The sequence below is a fragment of the Dipodomys spectabilis genome, unplaced genomic scaffold (assembly GCF_019054845.1).
Source record: "Dipodomys spectabilis isolate Male_0828 unplaced genomic scaffold, ASM1905484v1 ptg000349l, whole genome shotgun sequence".
Lineage (NCBI taxonomy): Eukaryota > Metazoa > Chordata > Mammalia > Rodentia > Heteromyidae > Dipodomys > Dipodomys spectabilis.
Window position 1 is genome coordinate 1,891,846 of NW_024871026.1, and position 13,539 is coordinate 1,905,384.

Sequence of the window (13,539 nt, forward strand, 5' to 3'; positions counted from 1 at the left end):
AAAATCTTATGTTCTACCCATATTAGTAACATCTCAATGTGGAAACAGCTTTTGCTTGAAGTACAATTGAATCTCAATGTGGATGGTACTCAGGAGTTTGTAGAGGAGCCCCTTCTGTCCTCTTAAAGATGTGCCTACTGCCATCAGAGTACTGGCTGCCAACCTTCTGCCTTTCAAGTCCAACAGATGAGGGATTCTAAGAAACATCACTTCTTGCCTGTGAAACACACTGGGCATAGAAAGAGGGTTACCACAGGCCAAGGATGGATACCATAGCTTACTATCTCACTATCTGGTACATTGAAATTTTATTTAAAGCATCTGTATGCAAACTTTGTATGTTAACATTCATGTATTTACCTCAAAGATATGATTTATATCTTCTTTATATAAAAATTAGCCACTTTAAAGTATAGACTGAAGGAAATTCAAAATGGATTTGTCTCACAGTTGAAAGTAATCATGTCGAGAAGACATAACCTTTTGATACTTATATTTATCATTTTAGTCACAAATGTTGCAGAATACTCTGAATTTTGCTTTGTGTTTTGATAAGCAAGAACTGTGGTTTATCATTCTTCAGTGTCACAAGCATGACCAGAAGACAATAATGGTTAGGATAAATTTGTGATCTTTTCTTCATTAGAAAAAAGGTTTTAAGAGTCAACATATAAGTATGTATTTACTTCAGTTAACAATACTATTTTAAAATGTTTAATATTTATTTGAAATCATTCCAGGGAACCATATGGAAGGGGCTAATAATATTCCTCTTCCTCCTCGTCGTCGTCCTCCTCCTCCTCTTTCTTGTCCTCCTCCTCCTCCTTGTCCTCCTCTTCATCCTCCTCCTTCTCCTCCTTCATGAGTCCTGGGGTTGAACTCTGTCTGGGCACTGTCCCTGAGCTGCTTTTGCTCAAGGCTAGCAGTATACCACCTGAGGCACAGCACTACTTCTGGCTTTTTCTGTTTATGTGCTACTGAGGAATCAAACCCAGCGCTTCATACATGCTAGATAAACACTCTACCACTAGGCCACATTTCCAGCCCAACAATACTATTTTTAAATTAAGGATCTGTAGGAAACAAATTGGTAGTTTGCCAATTTGTTTTTCACATGAATGGTTTATACTGGATATATTTATGAGTTATTGAATTATCAAGTCCTTTTATGTGTATAATTGTTTGAAATGATGCTATATATCAGACATTCATATCTAAATTTTATGAGGAAGAAATATGGAGGCTAACATCACAGATAGTCAGTGATATTATCTAGGAATTGGATCTGGGTGGCTCCTGTTAACCAATTGCAATTGAAGTTAATATTATAGAACTAGTGGGAACTACATGTTTTTTTAAATTTCAGTATACTAAAAGCCAAAGAGCTGAAGTATCTTGCCTTTGACTATATTGCGAACTACAGAGCTGGAATTATAAGGTACAATAGCAAGGCTACGTTAAGCAAGGTTGTAGCAAACTTGAATCTCAGTGGATTTAATATAGAAAAGTGTGCTTTATTCTTTCATAATGGCTACTAGGTATTCAGAACACCCTGAGAAATGTATTCTACTTCCCTTACTGCCTTAGACTGGAAGTGACATTAAATTCCTTTACAAAGAATGAAAACAAATGATCTCAACTACACTTTCAGAATGTGTGCAGGAATGTAGTCTTCTTACAGATGTCCTTGTCAGAATGAGTCCTTATACTCTGCTACTTACTCTTATCGTGACACTTATCTATGTCTCAACTTAGATACTGTGAACTTTGAATCTGGTCTGATGTTATTCAAAGAAAATTTGTATCCCTAAGAACTGTTTATTCTTAGCTTTCCTTGCTTTAAAAATATTAACTTAAATATTAAAAATATTAATATTCTTATAATGGATGGGATTTGGGATATTTCCTTTATCATACACAATATTAGACAATAATAAACCCTTATTCAAAATTGATGGAGAAACTCATTAGGCTTCAAGAAAGAATTTAGGTTTCAGATTTATTTCTTCAGGTTTTACAGTGAAAATGGGCACTCTGAACATTTCATATCCCTATTTTCTCTTGAAAAATGTCATTCTATAGCTCCAACTACATTTTCTTAGGTGAAATAGCTACAAAAAATATCATTGTAAAACAGAGGAAAATTAAGCCAAGAAATGATGTTTTTATAGTACTCTGAACAAAAGCATGGTATATAAATGAGAGACATACACTTCATATTTATCATATTCATATAATATATAATGATGCAAAAATTCTAAAATTAAGTAATATTTTAATAAAAGATATAAACCTCACTCTACACTGACACCAAAGGACAATAAAATATGGTAGAATAATTTAATATCACCGAACAAGTTGTGCCATGAAGATTTTACTCTGCAGCCATGTGCCCATAGAGGCCTGGCTCATAGCCTCTGGGACCTTTGGAAAGCTCTATCTTTGTACAGAGAATTGGGACAAACAAGAGGCTTTATACTAAGGATGACACGTGTGAATGTTTTTGTTATCCTAGGATGCTGACCATAGTATGTAAGTTTACTTCAATGGAGACAGGAGGTTATAAGGACTGAATCTCATAGCTGATTCATGACTCCATGAGCAGCCCCCAGTAAAAACTCTGATGTTAACACTCTTGTGAGTTTCTCTGGTTGGTACCATACCTTGTCTCATACTGTTGCTGGGGGAATTAACTTCTGTCTGCTTCTACTACATTAGTCAAGAATAACTCAAAGTTTGCTCATGGACTTTGCTGTCAGGTTTGCTTTTAATGCCTTTGCTTCAATTTTCACTGCAATAAATGGCACTGCTTTAGCCAGATCTTCAAGTCTTTCCAGTGAATTACTAAAAAGGAGGGAGTTCTTAAGTCCTTTAAAGCTTAAAGTGAATAAAAGTTCATAAATAATTTTCTAAACAAATTATGAGACCAATTATCATAATAATATTTCAAGTATTTGTTAGGCACTTTTGAATGAATATCCTTTTCTCTATTCTCTATAAAGACACAAAGAATCCAGCATCGTTTTAATCTGTAGACGTCTAAAAGCTTTGTGCATAAGGGTGTGAGTTTTAACCTAATCTCACAGAGCTCAGGAGAGAATAGAGCAATGCTTGAAAGCTGCAATCCAGACAACAGTGTGATGAAAAGAAATGAGTTGAAATGTGACTATGAGGTAAGTAAAAGGTTAGTCCTAGCAATGTAGATTGGGGCCAAGTTGAAGAGGTTTTTGATTTTGCTGTTGTTTTCCATGAGACCAACAGATACACTTTCAGTAAATTTCAGTTAATCAGATTTCTGAAAGTTTCTGTATGAAGACAATTCCCTATAGGGATCTCTGTATGCTGCTAAATTCTAATCAAAATCTTACTGTTAGAAAAAGCACCTGTAATAAGGATATTGCAGTATTCCACACATATCCTCTCACTGTGACGTCCTTATCAAATTTACACAATACAGAACTGCAAAACTGATTTGTCTCCAGCCAGAAGTTGTTTTCTCCACCTACCGTCTAAGAATCCAGCTATGTTCTCTTGGATTATTGTAAATCACAGTAGTAAAGGTTTCACAATCACAATCATAATTTGGGTAATGAAATATGATGCAAATCCACTTCTATCCCAGTTTCCCTGTGTTTTCCCTGGCTCTAAAGCTTCCAGAATGACTGTTGTCAGAAAGATGCACTGGCAATTATGTTATTGATCACAGAGAACCTGAATGCATACTGGTTTATTTGGAATTTATTTTTGAGGGATGAGGGTTAGAATGGGTGGAGCTCATAAGGTGTCAGGTTGAGGTAAAATATTTGGATTACACAAGAACATGAGGACCTCATGTAGGGTTTCAAAGGTTATAGCTTCATGACGACCACCTCACATTTTCACTTGCACCAGCTTGCCCACTGCCTTTTCCCCACTGCTATATAAAGATAATATATCAAAGATATGCACTGATTTTAGTTTGTATTGTTTGTTTGTGTTTCTTCTGTCAAATGTGGAATATAAAGGCAATCTGTATTTGATGTTCCTTAATTTGATTCACTTCAAAATTCAGGTGATTTGGCCACATTGAAGTACTAATTTTCTCACAGCTATAGACTATCTTTCACATTTATGAATGTATCATCTGTGTTTATATTATGTGAACGTTTATTCCATTTGCTTCTTACTATTTAGTAGACATGAGCTTGCAATACAATAAAATTAGACCTCTTATTTATTTCCTTTTCCTTAAAATTATATTCTTTCATATATTTCCTATCTCAATGTCATCAATGTCCACGATGATTTCTAAGCCAGAAGCTGCAATCATTATGACTTTTCCCACTTCTTCATAAGTCCATTTAGCCACCAGGTTCCAGATAATTTACTGCCAGAAACTTCATTATCCTATGCTCATTTTTTCCTGTTCTCCTATATATAAACAGCAGTATTACTTTAGGCAACTATTCTTGTCTGATTCCTGTTTCTTGTTTTGTATTTTTCACTTTGAAAATATATCATGAAATGTTGTAACAGATGCTTAGAGTATAGAGCATGAGACATAAAAGGGTCAAGGTAAATCTTGTTTCCTTATGCTGCTAATCCTAGAGGAGTCTTCTATTGAGGAAAACGAACTGGAGCTATAGAACTGGAGTTCTATTGATATGTTAGGCTGAGCACTTGGGTGGAGATGTTGAATTGATGACTGACCCATAAATTGGATTTAAGGATACAGATTTTGGAAGTCACCTGGTTAGTAGTGGTATCAAAAAGCCAAAAGTTTGGATAAGGTCAAAAGGAACTGAGTCTAAGTAGAAAAGGTAGCTGTCTGTAGACTAATAAGTAGAAATTTCCAATTATTTAGGGGATGAGATAAAGGGGACAAGAGAAGTATAATGTAGGTGAAGGTCAGCTACAGGGAAATGTAGTTGTAGATGTGGGAGGGAAGGGACGATAGGGGAAAAACAAAGGAGGAGGCAACAATGCTTGATAAGAAATGTACTCATTACCTGGCTCATGTAACTGTAACCCCTCTGTACAATATTTTCACAATAAAAAACTTATTTAAAAAAAGAATAATTGAGGTGATTAAGCAGGAGCTTCCAGAGATGTGGAAGATAACCCTCACAAGTGTGGTGTTGGAAACGAAGTGATAGGCTCTGGGAACTGAAGGTGAAGGGGAAATAGATGAGAACTATTAGCAACTTGAAGGTTATTGGTGACTTTCTAATTCTACTAAAACATTGGGGCAAAAATCAATTTTGAAGAGTGTCTAAAAAGAATTAGATAATAGATTGAGAAGGAAGAGTATAAGTGAGGTGTATAAGGAAGAGTATATAAGTGAGCAGAGAGGGGCTGGGAAGATGGCTCAGTGGTAGAGCGCTTGCCTTGCATGCCTGAGGCCCTGGGTTCGATTCCTCATCACCACATAAGCAAAAAAGAAAAAAGCCGGAAGTGGCGGTGTGGCTCAAGTGGTAGAGTGCTAGCCTTGAGCTGAAGAGCTGTGGGACAGCGCCCAAGCCCAGAGTTCAGGGCCCACGACCGGACCCCCCCCAAAAAAAATAAGTGAGCAGAGAAATGGGATGGTTTTCTAAAAAGTACACTCTAAAAGGGTTTTTGAGATGAGAGGTGTTTCATGCTACTGAGCAAGAGAAAATTGATGGCACAGGCAAGGAAGAAGAGAGGGAGCAGAGTAATGTTCTTGAATAAGCAAGAGGGGATTGGATCTGATACATGAGTGGAAGGACTGGATTTATCTAAGATCATGGAGATTTCCTGAATGCACAGAAGAGGAGGCCGAGTGCATAGCTCAGATGTGGACAGATGAGATGTGATGAGAGCTTGTGAAGTTTTCTTCCTGTTGATGCAATTCTCACTGAGAAATGCAAACCAGGGCACTGGGAAGGTGGCTCAGTGGGATAGCGCTTGCTTTGCATGCATAAGGTGCTGGGTTCGATTCCTCAGCACCACATAAGCAAAAAGAAAAAAGCCTGAAGTGGTGCTGTGGCTCAAGTGGTAGAGTGCTAGCCTTGAGCTGAAGAACTGAAGGACAGCGCCCAGGCCCAGAGTTCAGGGCCCACGACTGGACCCAAAAAAATAAAAGAAATGCAAACCAAGGTCATGATCTGGAAGTGAGGAACTGAAAACTTTGGGAGGTAATTTTCTTTTTCTCATGTCTTAAAGAAATTTATAAGCCTATGAACTGGGTACCTGTAGCTCACATCTGTAATCTTAGCTACTCAGGAGGCTGAAATCTGAGAATCATGGTTGAAAGCCAGCCTAGGCAGGAAAATCTGTGAGATTTTTATATCCAGTTAACCACCAAAAGCCAGAATTGAAGCTGTGGCTCAAGTGGTAGAGCACAAGCCTTGAATGAAAAAGGTAAAGGACAACACCCAGGTCCTGAGTTCAAGCTTTGGGACTAGTACATGTGCACACATGTACGAGTGCATGCACACATGCCACCACACCCACACATGGCTACTTGAATAAAAATAGAACAATTTATACAAGAAGTTGGAGATTTAAAAGATAAAAAATGATACATAAACCTTCAGCTAAGCTGACTAAAGGAAGGAGGAAACAGGCTCAAATGAATAAAATTGTTGGTGGGAGTATAAACTTGTTCAACCACTTTGGAAAGTAAAATGCAGGTTCTTCAAAAGACTCCACATAGAGCTCCCCTATAACCCAGCAATTCTACTTTTGGGCATTTACACAAATGCTCACAAACAAGACCACGCTAAATCTACCAGCACGACTATGTTTATTGCAGCTTTATTTACCATAGCTAAGATATGGAACCCACCCAATGCCCCTCAGTAGATGAATGGATCCAGAAAATGTGGTATGTATACACAATGGAATTCTATGCCTCCATAAGAAAGAATGACATTGCCTCATTTGTTAGGAAATGTTAGAAAGACTTGGAAAAAATTATATTAAGTGAAGTAAGCCAGACCAAAAGAAACATAGGTCCCATGGTTTCCTTTATTTTCAATTCCTAGTGTATGTCTGAGTCAAACAGAAAAGATCAGATAGGTTGCTGTTAGGGAAATAAAATCTAAGATAGGTATTCAAATGTATTTTTTTCTTTCATGCGATTGTTTCTAACACATTTGTAAGATTATTTCTTTGTTGCTTTGTATGTCCCTTTCCCACGATATAACATCTGCTTTCACTCTATTTGATATTGTTATAATTTGTGAAGGGGAAGGGAAAAAACAAATCATTTAAATAGGGATAGAGGTGGACCCATTGCAACAATGAGACGTACAAGTTGTTATGTCAAAAATGAACTTTACAACTTTGTTGGGGGGGAGGGGGGGGCAGTGTGGGAATGATTGGGTGAGGGGGGTGGGGGGAGGATGGGAAGGGATAGGAAGGGGAAGCAAAGGAGGAGGCTACGATGCTTGATAAGAAATGTACTCATTGGGGCTGGGAAAGTGGCTCAGTGGTAGAGCCCTTGCCTTGCATGCCTGAGGCCCTGGATTTGATTCCTCAGCACCACATAAACAAAAAGAAAAAATCCGGAAGTGGCGCTGTGGCTCAAGTGGTAGAGCGCTAGACTTAAGCTGAAGAGCTGAGGGACAGCGCCCAGGCCCAGAGTTAAGGCCCCACAACCGGACCCAAAAAAAAAAAAGAAATGTTCTCATTATCTTGCCCATGTAATTGTAACCCCTCTGAACAGTATTTTCACAATAAAAAAAGTGGGGATAACACACACATCAATGAAATAATGAGGATAATGGGCTGGGAAGGTGGCTCAGTGGTAGAGCGTCTTGCTTTGCATACCTGAGACCCTGGGTTTGATTCCTTAGCACCACATAAGCAAAAGGAAAAAGCGGGAAGTGGCACTGTGGCTCAAGTGGTAGGGCGCTAGCCTTGAGCTGAAGAGCTGAGGGACAGGGCCCAGGCCTAGAGTTCAGGCCTCACGACTAGACCGAAAAAAAAAAACAAAAATAATAAAGAAAAGAAATAATGAGGATAATGAGGGAATATTTGAAAGCTTATATTCAAGTAAACTGGACAATCCCAAAGAAAGAGATACATTTCTAGAGTTACTTGAACTACCAAAATTCAATCAAGAAAATATAAATCACTTAAATAGATCTATAAGGAATGAGAATAAAGCAGTAATAAAATTCTCCTGACCACAAAACGTCCAGGATCATATAATTCAGTGCTGAATTTGACCAGACCTTTAAAGAAAAACAAGCATAAATATTCAAAATTTTCCATGAGTAGAGGGGAAAAAATACTTTCAAACTTGCCACGCCTACTCCGGTGGCATGGAACACCTGCTTTCAGACCTGAGAATGGGGCTTCACAGAAGCATACCTCTGAGAATGGGACTTCACTGAAGTCTACCTCAGAGAATGGGGCTTCAAAGAGGCCTACCTCCTGGAAAGGCTGGCAAACCCCTGGGAAAGATGTCTTTCTCTTCCTGTTTTTCTTTTCTTCGCTGTATAGGAGTGCCTATTAATCTTTTACTGTTCTTGGTGCTTGTTCTACTTACTCATGCTCAACGTTCCCTTATTCAAGGCTCTTTCTTGGAAGTGTTGATGACTCCAACATCTGATGAGTGTCCTGAGAATATGACTAACTCACCAGAGTTAAGTGCTACCCTAAAAGCCCCTCTTATGGAGGCTATTAGACAAGTCATAAGTAAATATAAAAGTATTGGGGGTTTCATGACGTCACTTCAGCAGAAGGAATTGTTTGTAAGAAATTTACAAGAAGCTGTAGTCATGGCTAAAGCAAAAAGAGTGTATGGCTATTGGAGACTTCCTTTTAATCCTAAAGCATATACAATAGACTCATATAGATATCCTGTAGATAAAAAAGTTGCAGAGGGATATTTATACCAAAAGCTAAAAAAGATTCCTAAAAGGTTGATAGATGAAAAGTGGCAATGGCTTATCAGAGGAAAATGGTGGGATCCTCCATTATCTAGAGGACCCCAAAGACTTCCCCCAGATCCATAGCCTTTTACAGGTGTGTAAGGATGGCAACAGATAAGGATTGCAACCGTTGGGTAAACTACTTAGGAGAAAGAAATTCCTATTACTCTCTTTCATTTACTGAGAGACTTGCTAGATCTAGGCCTCCCTGGTGCTTACTATCAAAGAAGGAATAAGAAAGATCTTATGAGACAGTTAAGGCCACTATGGAAAAGAGTAAACGATTATGTAAAAGGGTTACAGAAAAGACACTAAGAGCTTAAATTTGATATATGGCCAGATTTAACTAAGTATACTGAATATCATGATTTTGGCCACAAATTGGGGACCCTCTATAGAATGACAAAGAAGCACAATTGCTTTGAAACACATAAAGTACAAAACTAAACAAAAGTAACAATAAAGTACTAGAGTTCATGCCTTTCTGTCCAGCACCTTGCCCATATGCTCTGGTTAATGGTTAATAGGTGATAAACATCGAAACCAATTGTATTTCTTAAAAATAGAGGTAAAGCCAAAAACAAGTGCCTATCGTCATAGCTCACCATCCAAAAAACAAGATCAGGCGACCAGCTGGTGACCACCCAAGAAAGAAGCCTTGCAGCAAGATTGTGTAACCTTTTGCCCTTTCTCATGGAGACTTTTGCTATAAAAGCTTGTTATCCTCTGCAATAAATCGCACTCAGCATTCACTCCTCTTGTGTGTGAGTTGTGTTTGCCATCCCCCCACCTGTTCCAGTTACCTCCACTAGGTGTCCTCTGTCGTACCGACAGAGCCGGTCCGTGGCACAAACTCATCATATGAAGCCAGTATTCCACTTATTCTAAAACTAGACAGTATACAACAAAAAGAGATTTATAGACCAATCTCTATGATGAACATAGATGTAGAAATTCCCAAAATAATTGTTGCATACCAAATGCAATACATCAAAAAGATTATATCCTATGACCAAATTGCTATATTCTAGGTACTCAACGTTAGTGGATCAACATACTTACATCAATAAATGCAATATCACATATGAACAGACTCAAGGAATACTATTATCATTTTAATTCAGGCAGAAATATCCTTTGACAAAAATTCAACATCTTTTCATGACAAAAGCTCTGGAGAAACTATGAGTTTAGGCAATGTTACTCAATATAATAAATGCTATATTTGACAAGCCTATATTGTCAACGTCATAGTAAATGAAGGCAGAACTAAAATAATTTTTTCTAAAGTTAAGAACAATACAAGACATTCAGTCGACTCCCTTTATTTCTATTCACAATAGCACTGGAATCCTAGCCAGAGCAACAATGCACAAGAAGGAAACAAAAGGGATTCAAATAGGGAATGAAGAAATAAAGTATTTTTATTTTCAGATGATACGATTCTATACTTAAAGCAACTTAAAGTTCCAGAATATAAAGTCAACATTAAAAAACCAATAGCTATTCTGTACATCAACAGAAAAATAGGAGAATAATTCCATTTTCCAATAGTTTCAATTTTTTCTATGAATAAATTTAACCAAGGTGAAAGATTTCTATACTGAAAAACATGAAACATTGAAGAAGAAATATTAGAAAGACACTAGATGATAGAAAGACCTGCCTTGTTCCTGAATATACAGAATTAATATAAAGAAAATGTATATATTATGGAAAGCAATGTTTGCAGATAATGAAATTCCTACCAAAATCTCAATATCATTACTCACAGAAACAGAAAAATATCAATACTACAAATATAGCAAATATCCAATGCAATCTTGAACAAAACTAAAAGTTGAGGGTATCATGATACCTCACTTCAAATTATATTACAAAGCCATAGGAACAAAAATAGCAAGCAACTGGCCCCAAAATAGACATAAAGATTACTGAATAGAATGCCCAGAAATGCTGCTACCACAATCTGATTTCTGACAAAGGATCTGAAAGCATGTATCAGAGAAAAAATAGACTTTGCAAGAAATGGTGCTGGAAAAACTAGCTTTCTTCATGCAGAAGACTGAAACCAGATCGCTTTCCCTCTCTCTCTCCCCCTCTCTCTCTCTTTCTCTCTCTCTCCTAACATCAATTAAAAGTGAATCAAGAATTTTAATGTAAGACCTGAAACTTTGAAACTACTAGTCGTAGTCAAAACACTGGCATGCATTGGCATAGGTAGTGACTTCCTGATTAGAAATTCAATAGCTCAACAAATAAGGGCAAGTATTGACAAATAGAATTATATTAAACTAAAAAGCTTTTACACAACAATGTCTCTAGAGGCTAAAGGGACAACCTACTGTATGGGAGAAAATCTAAAGCAATTATTCATCTGACGAAGAATATACATAATACAGAATATACAGTATATACATAAAACTCAAAACACTGAACTCTTCAAGAATAAAAATGGGCAAAAGTGCTGAACAGATCATTCTTGGGGTAAGAAGAACAAAAGGCCAATAAATACATAAAGAAATGCATAACGTCCCTGGCCATAAAGAAATGCAAATCAAAATGACAGAGATTTCATCCCACTCCAGCCAATATGGCTAGAGCAGAAACAACATCACATAACACATGAGGATGCCAAGAGAAAGGAGTCCTGTTAGTGGGAATGCAAATTAGTGCAATTATTATGTAAATAAGCCTAAACTGATTTCCTAAAAAAAAAAAAATAGTACTGTATGCTGCAACCATGTCATGATTGGGTATTTTATTTATTGAATATTTTTAGTGGGAGTAGGTATTGAATTTACATCCTTGAACTTGCTAGGCTGGTGCTCTACCACTGGAGCCACACCTCCAGCTCTGCTTTATGCTGGTCATTTTCAAGATGGAGTCTAGCAAACTTTCTTAGGCAGGTTGTCTTTGAACTATGATCCTCCATATCTTAGCTTCCTGAGTAGGATTACATGTATAAGTTATCATCATTTGGCTCACATTTAGGCATTTATCTGAAGGAATGAAAGTCATAAAACAATAAATGTACTTATATATCCATGTTCATTACAGCACTTTTCTTAATAGCCAAACCTGAGAAAAACCCAGATGCCCTATAACTGATGAGTGACTCTAAATATGTGCTCTATATACACAATGGGCAAGGAAAAGAACCACATGGTCATCACAATAGATGGGGAAAAACATTTGACAAGCTCCAACACCGCTTTATGATGAAAGCTCTGGAGAGTCCAGGAATATATGGGACATTCTTCTATATAATATAGGCATATATAATATAGACAGACCTACAGCCAGCATTTATTTAATGGTGAAAAGTTAAAACCATTCCCTCTAAAATCAAGAATGAGAGAAGGATGTTCACTCTCTCCACTCCTCTGCAATATAGTACTGGAATTTCTAGTCAGAGCAATAAGGCAGGAGACAAACATAAAAGGGATCCAAATAGGGAAAGAAGAAATAAAACTCTCCCATTTTCCAGATGACATGATCCTGTATTTAAAGAGCCCCATGGATTCCTTTCCTAAGTTACTTTGGCTGATTTGAAACTTGGTAAATTAGCAGGGTATAAAATTAACCCCAAGCTGGGCACTGGTCGCTTATGCCTGGCATCCTAACCACTCAGAAGGCTGAGATCTGAGGATCGTGGTTCAAAGCCAGCATAGGCAGGAAAGTCCATGTGGCTTATCTCCAATTAAGCACCAGAAAACCCGAAGTGTCATTGTTGCTCAAAAGTTAGAGCACTTACCTTGAGCTGAAGAGTGCTGGGACAGAGCCCAAGCCCAGAGTTCAGGCCACATGACCACCAGAGGAACAAAGGAAGAAAGAAAGAAAGAGAGAGAGAGAGAGAGAGAGAGAGAAAGAAAGAAAGAAAGAAAGAAAGAAAGAAAGAAAGAAAGAAAGAAAGAAAGAAAGAAAGAAAGAAAGAAAGAAAGAAAGAAAGAAAGAAAGAAAGAAAGAAAGAAAGAAAGAGAGAGAGAGAAAGAAAGAGAGAAAGAAAGAAAGAGAGAAAGAAGGAAAGAGAAAAAAGAGAGAAAGAAAGAAAGAAAGAAAGGAAGAAAGAAAGAAAGAAAGGAAGAGAGAGAGAGAGAAAGAAAGAAAGAGAGAGAGAGAAAGGAAGGAAGGAAGAAAGAAACCCACAAAAATCAGTAGCTTTTCTGTATGCCAATAAGGAGAAGAGTGAATCTAAAATCAGGAAAGAAAGTCCTTTTGTAATAGCCTCAAAAAATACTTTGGAATTACCAAAGAGAAGAAGGACCTCTGTGATTAAAACGCTAGAAACAGGTTTAAGGAAGTAGAAAAACCTCCCATTCTCCTGGATTGGAAGGTTTAACATCATGAAAATAGCAATATTGCCCAAAGCTACCTACAAATTCAATTCAATACCCATCAATATCCAACAAAATTCTTCAGTGATATAGAACAAACAATCCAAAAACTAATCTAGAATAATGGAAGACCTTGAATAGCACAACCAATCCTTAGTAGGAAGATCAGTGCTGGAGGAATATCAGTACCAGGAGGAATATCAGTACCAAGCTTTAATCTCAATTAAAAAGCGATAGAAATTAAAACAAACAAACCAAAACAACTTAGTACAGGCACAAAATAGGACAGAGGACCAATGGAATAAAATAGAAGAACCAGA